This window comes from Echinops telfairi, unplaced genomic scaffold (genome assembly GCF_000313985.2).
Source record: "Echinops telfairi isolate 266 unplaced genomic scaffold, ASM31398v2 ScPeMD7_7468;HRSCAF=8506_0, whole genome shotgun sequence".
Lineage (NCBI taxonomy): Eukaryota > Metazoa > Chordata > Mammalia > Afrosoricida > Tenrecidae > Echinops > Echinops telfairi.
The window spans coordinates 45,902,634-45,910,275 of NW_022111369.1; the positions used below are offsets into that span (position 1 = coordinate 45,902,634).

The 7,642-nt window shown below is 39.0% G+C and overlaps 1 non-coding gene across 1 annotated transcript; it reads left to right on the plus strand.

Moving 5' to 3' along the window:
* Positions 1–235: 235 nt before the first annotated feature.
* LOC115873455 lies at positions 236–426 on the plus strand. Its single transcript, XR_004048449.1, has one exon. It is a non-coding gene; the product is annotated as a U2 spliceosomal RNA (small nuclear RNA).
* The last annotated feature ends 7,216 nt before the right edge of the window (positions 427–7,642 follow it).

A 7,642-nucleotide genomic window follows, 5' to 3' on the forward strand; every position in this document is an offset into this window, starting at 1 on the left:
CAACGGGCTCCCACAGAAGAACAATTGTGAGGACGTTGGAGGAGAGGATGGGCTTCCTTCTGTTGCACATGGGGCCTCTATCAGAGATGACTTGACAGAACCAAACAACAATGATATGAAATAAGTGATTAAGCTTAAGTTTTGATTCTGACACAAACTGACAGGAGTGGTATTTTAAGACATCTCAATCTTGGTATTTTCAATCGCCTCATATGCATTTGAAAGTTGAATAAGGATCGCTTCTCGGCCTTTTGGCTAAGATCAAGTGTAGTATATGTTCTTATCAGTTTAATATTTGATAGGCCCTCTAACTGAGGACAATATATTAAATAGGTTTTCGGAGCAGGGAGCTGGAATGGGAGCTTGCTCCATCCACTCCATGCATTGACCTGGTATTGCAGTACTTCCAGGAACAGTGCAACACAAAAAAAGAAGAAGAAAGTTGAATAAGGAAGGCCAAAGAATAATTGATGCATTTGAATTTTGGTGCTGGTAAGAATATTGAGGTCCCATGGACTATTAAAAGGACAAACAAATCTGTCTTGAAATAAGTACAACCATCCTTAGAGGCAAGGATGGTCAGGCTTCATCTTACATACTCTGGACATGTTGTCAGAAGAGACCAGTTCCTGGAAAAGGACATCATATTTGATAAAACAGAGGGTAACCCAAAAAACAAAAAAGGCCTTCAAGTAGACGGATTGACACCAGAGCTGCAACAACAAACTCAAGCCTAGGAACAATTGTGAGGGTGACAGAGCATTGGATTGTGCTTTATACTGTTGCGCATAAGGTCCCTATGGCCAGTAAGCAACTGATGACACCCAACAACTCTGCTCCCTCTAGACCATCACCTGCTGGCAAGAGACATCTCTACCTCCCAGAGACTACCTCAGGCCATGATGATTAGGCTGAAACAAAACTTAACTTTTACTCTTTCTTAATGTAGCTTCTGAAGTAGATACCCTGTTTCCCTGAAAGTAAGACATCCCCCAAAATAAGACCTACTTACAGTTTTGCCTCTCACTGAAATATAAGGCATCCCCCCCAAAATAAGACCTCCCCCAAAATAAGGCTCCTCAAAGCTACCCTAACTCTGGACTCTGGACCATAGCAGCAGGTGCCGCCATGCAGCTTACTGTTGGCCACAGCGCAGCCGGAGCAGACAGGAAGTACGACGTCTCTTTTAATAAAACAATAAACAATAAATGTGTACCATATTCTTCTTCACGAAAAAATAAGACATCCACTGAAAATAAGACCTAGTGCATCTTTGGGAGCAAAAATTAATATAAGACACTGTATTATTTTCGGGGAAACAGGGTAGTGAAGAATTCAGTAGATGATAAAATTCTTAGATAGTAAAGAACTCATTAGATGCTAAAACTTTATCCAAACCTACTGCCATCTAGTCAATTCCAACTCAGTCACCTACACAGGATGCCTGCGATGGTCAATCTTGATAGGAGCACACAGCCTCGTCTTTCTTGTGAAGGGGAACTGCTTAATTTGAACTGCCAAATTTACAGTTAACAGCCCAGCACCTAATCCACAACCCCCATCCACCTCCTCCCCAGAGCTCTTTCTCAGACAATATAGGAAACAAGGACAATTCCTGCTGTTCAGCCCTGCTTTCACTACTGCTCTTCCGGGGGCCTGGGAGGTGATTTTGACCATGGGGTTCTTGTCTCTAGCAAGGGAATAGGCCTCATTTGTTTGGCTTGACTAATATGCATGACTCAGGCCTCCAAACCAGCAAGTGTTTTTCCTCTATAAACTCATTATGCTTTTGTGTAAAGCGTCGCTCTCAAAGGTAGTCCATGCTTATATGCAGAGCATCTCCTAAGCAGTACAACTACATCCTCAAACTCTGCTTTTAAGAACAAATGAATCGACTAGTCCCAGAATCTGTCTAATTGTTCAAACTGTGTTACACTAAATAGGATGACACACTATACGTTGCCAGGTGATTTGTCTATAAATGGCATGTGACCTAGTTCACAGCATCTTTCTTGGCTTGATTTTCCCAGAATTCAAGTAAATGTCTCAGCAAGATTCTCTCTTCTTCTTATGGTTTTGAATTTGGGCATATCAGGGATCCCCGGAAATAGCACAGTGCAACCAAAGAGGAAAATCACCCAAGGGATGGGGCCATTATTGCCATGACTTCATGCCTGTAAAGTGAGGACGAGCCAGTTCATCCAGAACAGCAAGCGTGTGTCACTCACAACTCCTTGGGAACAATGCTCTTCACTGTGCAGGCTACCACATGGGAAATTAGCTTGTTTTGTTTTCTTTTGTACCATGTTGGGGGATAAGAGACGGTTGCTTTGCTCTCTAGTTGAATACCACACAGTTGGGAACTATGGTTTCCTGGTACCAAATACAGAAGCATTATTAGCGAAATGGAAATCCAATGATCTATGTGAGACTGTGGTTGTGATGGTAGGTGTTTCATTCCTGAGCGCAGGAAGAGCAGGTTTTCTTATGGAAGAGGAGGCAGATTTCAGGAAGTTCCCAGAGAGTCACTTGACATTTCTCCCTGGAATGGGGAGGAGGAATGAGATAAATGAAGGGTGGATGGGATGAAGCACCTTCCCAAGGGCAGGGTACCTACACTAGGCAAATGTTGGATCAGTGTGAGGTCCAAGGCTGTGAAAAATTGTCTGTACCAGTGAGAGGGACATACATTGTACAATTTTCCTTTAATTTACCATTCTATGTAGAATTTATCATAGTCTCCTCTATGACACCACAGAACTTTTGAGACTGGGAAAATGTGTCCATTACATTTAATTTGCATATGCATTAAATAGCTAGACAGCGGGCAAAGTGGTTACCTCTTACAAATTTTATTTCAAACCTTCTATTCCATCAATTCAATAAATACAGGTGTGTTTTTCAGGGGATGAGACCCAATTTTTGACTGATTTGTGAAATTGTAAGAATTTGATAAATAGTAATAGCAGAAGAATTTGATTTCAGATATATTTTGTTAATCAATTAACTTTAAGTAGTTTGTAGCCATTACTTTTAATCTTGTCATCCCCTAGTAATAAGAACAGTTTTATTGGGAAATAGCTACATCTCTTGGATTTATGCAACTAGATGAACATTGCAGAAACATGATATGAAAGGCATATGCCTGATTAAACTCAAGTTCAATTGTTTTACACTTAGAGAACTTCCTGGCTCTAAATGATATATGGACAGATTAGGGATATATATTTCTTATTGCCTAATAAAACGAATCTGATCATTTCAACATATGACAAATTTTGTTTCCCTTGGCATTAAATTTCTGAGGAAGTGTGATTCCCACTCCCACAGGAGCCTAACTCTTCGAGCCTCTCTTTCTGTACAGAGGTCACAAAAGAAGCAAGACTCACTGTTAAACTTCCAGATGGCCCAAATTAAGAATTCCCTGAAAGTTATGAAATTATGGAGAAGACATAAAACAATGCTTTCTGTGGTACAAAACAGGCAGAGGCAAGAAAGACTTGAGAACTATTTTATATTCCCCTCCCACATTTCCAGCCTCCTTTTAAACTAAGAATGTGCACTGCGACCTATGCTCCTAACTCTCTAGATTGAATCTTCCTTCTTGTGCGGCAGGAAATGAAGGAGTTCATGAAGGAGGAGGAGAACTGCCCAAGGTCACTTCCTAGTCCTGTCGAGCTTTGACGTGAGCAAGAGAAAAACTATCCTGTGCTGAGGTAGAAAGACATGGGGTTTGAAAATGAACGTGGACTTTTGTCACTTGGTTTTAGAGAACCAGTTCCAGCACTTATCCTACAATTCTAAATGTTCCTTCCAGCAGTACTTCACTTTGGTATTTTAGAGACTTTAAATAGTGAGTTATGATACTACATAGTGAACTTTGAGGAACATTAAACTATGACACTTTGAGATACTTAGAGAAATGTTGACCTAATATTGTTTCTTGTTACTTCTGTTTTACCCTGTGGTCCATATGGGAGTGCCTGTGGTCTTAAAAAGGGGCCAGCCAAGATACAATATAATCTCCATTCACCGTAAATAACAGAAGATAAAAAAGAGTCCGATTTTAGAAGAGGAAATCAATTAAGTGTCTGGCTATATCCATGAGTAACTGCTTACTTTACCATGAGATCAAAAGATTTGGATGGTACCCAACTACCATTATCATTTTGATAAAATATTCTATAAAATAATTCTAGCCAGAGGATGAAGATTATGGAACATAAATTCAAATTCTAAATTGATGTAAGGAATTCTGGAGACATGGAATTTGGTTGAATCCCCAAAACTGTCACCCTGAGATTATCTTTTAACTTTACTGAAAGTATTCCCTGATGTCTTCTTTGATCCCAAACCAAGAGTCTATCATAATAAGTAATGTATGTCTACCTAGAGAATTGTGTTTTTTTAAAGAGTTAACTCTGTGAGATAAAATCCAGAATAGCAGGTTGAAAGGTTAGATGAGAAGCTTAGAGGATCCTGAGAATAAATCAATGGTAGTGAAACAATTCAGAGAAGATGGTGAAAATAACTACAAAACCTGAAAAGCATAATCAATGTCAACTAGTTGTACACATAGAAATTGTTCCAATGATGCATGACTGCATGTTTTTGCAAAAAGAAAAAAACCCAATCCATTAAAACTTTACATTTAGAAATGTTTAATGATAGTTGATATGTCGGCTATAGACACTATGTGTTCAAGGATGGTCTTAACTGGTGCTCTTGACTTAGCTGAGGTTTCAATAGAACCTCATGAAAATTACATGACTTGACTGTGGATAATTTATTTTTAATTTGAAGTCTTTGGTTTGGTTGGAGAAATAGATAAGAACATTGTGTTGATATTAGAAAAGCATATTCCCCAGCACACGCTTCAGATACAACCAAGTGTATTAAAAAGAACCGCTTGACAGAGTAACCATAAAGTATATTCATCAAGAAAATAAGAAAATTATTCCTATAGAGCAGAATCAGCCAATTCCAGAAATATTTATAAACATGAAACAGAATGCATTAATGTTTGCCCACTTAGCTTTCAGAAATTCTATGAACAAGTTGTTGAAGTTAGTCTTCTCGTTTCCCTCCATTTATGAATGGAAATATGTATTGAAGTTATTCTGTCTTGTAAACTGAATGTGTCTGGGGACATTCTAGTGAAGGGGGAGAGAACTTCACAGGTTTTTTAAATAAAAGAAGTCACTTTTGTAGCTGATGAAGAGATTCATCAAGTGCTAGCTAGTCTGGGCAATAAAGTGATTTTCTCCCTTGAGAGCAGTTAAGTGAAATAGTTACACAAAAAGTAGACGGTGACATAAACTGTTAGTGTTCACCAAGTATTTTATTTCCGGGTCTCCTTGGTAGCTTATTTGAGGTAGTTCTAGTTCTAGTTGGCAAGTGACTAGTTCTTGCCAATGAACTGTGAGTTAAAGTGAACTGCATCACTTCTGGTTGAAGTCAGTTAATAGTAGGGGTTCTTCTATAGTTGTGAGTGAATGGCTTTTAAAAAGCTAGAGACACAAGAGTTGGTCCCATGGGCAAGTCTGGAATCCATGTACTGAAGAAGACTGACCTACAGGGAACTGTGACATGAGCCAGCAGTAAAACTCCCTTTATTAATCCGCTGAGATTTTAGTGCAAGTGATGACTCTGGTGAGCTGGTTTTAATTAGATGACTAATGAAGGCAATATTAGTTGTGTCATCACTACTGATGCCCAATACAAAGAAAACATTCATTTCTCTAAGGGGAAGCCTTTGTAAACATCAGCATTTACTTCATCAAAGATTTTTCAGCCAATTGTTAGAACTGGTATAAAGGCTAGAGTTTGGTTTTTTTCTGTCCTTTCTAAAATAGCACAGTCCACTTGTCCCATCTGCCTTCTAATAGGACAGCAATATAACTCAGGAATTTTTGAGGTGGAATCCACTAGAAAGCTGTTGGATGTCTCTGAATAAGAGACTGTAAAAGTGATTTTGTGCCAACGTGTCAGGGTCAGGATCCTCAATGGTTTCACAAATAGGCCTGTTGTTATTTTTGTTCGGTAATATATAAGGTGAGTTCTGACCCAAAGTGACCCTATGCACAACTGAATGAAACACTGCCCGGTCCTGTACCAAACTCACTAGTGCTTCTGTTTTTGAACCCAGCGTAGCCACTGTGTTAATCCATTTTGTTTAGGGCCTTCATTTTTTTTCACTGTTCCTCTGCTATACCAAACATTATGTCCTTCTACAGGCACTAGGCTCTCCTGACAATATGTGCAAAGTGTCTAGGATAAAGTCTCCCCATCCTGGCCTCTAAGGAGCAGTCTGACCACACTCGTTACAAGAGAGATCAGTTTGTCTTTTTAGCAGTCCATGGAATGTTCAATATTCTTTTCCAGCACCACAGTTCAAATGCTTGGATTATTTTATGATCATTCTTATTCAGTGCCCAACTTGCACATGCATACGAGGCAATGAAAATGCCCTGGCTTGGGTTAGGCACACCTTTGTCCTCAAAGTAACTTCCTTGCTTTTCAAAACCCTAAAAAGGTCTTGTGCAGCAGATTTACCTAGAGACTTTTTATCTCTTAACTACTGCTCCCATGAGCATTGATCGTGGATCCAAGCGAGACAAAAGTCCTTGACAACCTCATTTTTTCCCTCCATTTATCATGATATTAACTACTGGTCCAGTCATGAGGACTGGGTCTTCTTTACATTGAGTTGTAATGCATATGAGGCTGCAATCCTTGATCTCCAACAGCAAGCGCTTCATGTCCCCCTTCCTTTCAACAATCAAGGTTGTTATCTATCATCTGTGTATCACACATTGTTAACATTCCTTCCTCCAATCCTGAGGCCACATTCTTCTTTATATAATCCACCTTCTTTGATGATTTACTCAGCATAGAGACTGAATAATTATGGTGAGAAGATACAATCCTGACGTACACCTTTCCTGATTTTAAGCCATGTTGTTTTCCCTGGTTCTGTTCACACCACCACCTCTTGATCCATGTACAAGTTCCACATGAGTATAATGAAGTGTTCTAAAATTCTTATTCTTCTCAAGGTTGTCCATAGTTTGTTAGGATCCACCCAGTTGAATGCCTTAGCATAGTCAATAAAACACAAATAACATTTTTCTGGCATTCTCTGAGAATAAATACATACTCCTCCTAAGGAAAATCAGGCAGGCCTGCATATTTGGGCATAGCCTCCCAAACAAGGACCCCTCTCCCTCTCCCCCACTCCCACCTTCTGAGTGCACAGAACCACCCACATTAATGTTGCCATAGCAACAGAACTCTAGTATACCTAAATTATATCCCTGTCTTTGATCTCCTTCGTCTCACCCTCTCCTCTCTGTACATCTATACATTTTTGTTCTTCTTTGTCTTGTTGTTTTTTCTTTTTCCTTTCTCTACTCTCTTTTTCTTTCTTTTTTTTCAATTTTTGAACATTTTATTTTCCTCATACTCATTGTTATTCATGTAATTAAAAAAATTTTGGCCAAAATATACACAACAACACATTCATGAATTCAACAATTTCTACATGTATAATTCAGTGCCATTGAATATATTTTGCATGTTGTACAATCATGATTGCTATACTTCTCCAAATTGTTCCACTACCCTTAAAATGAACTCAATG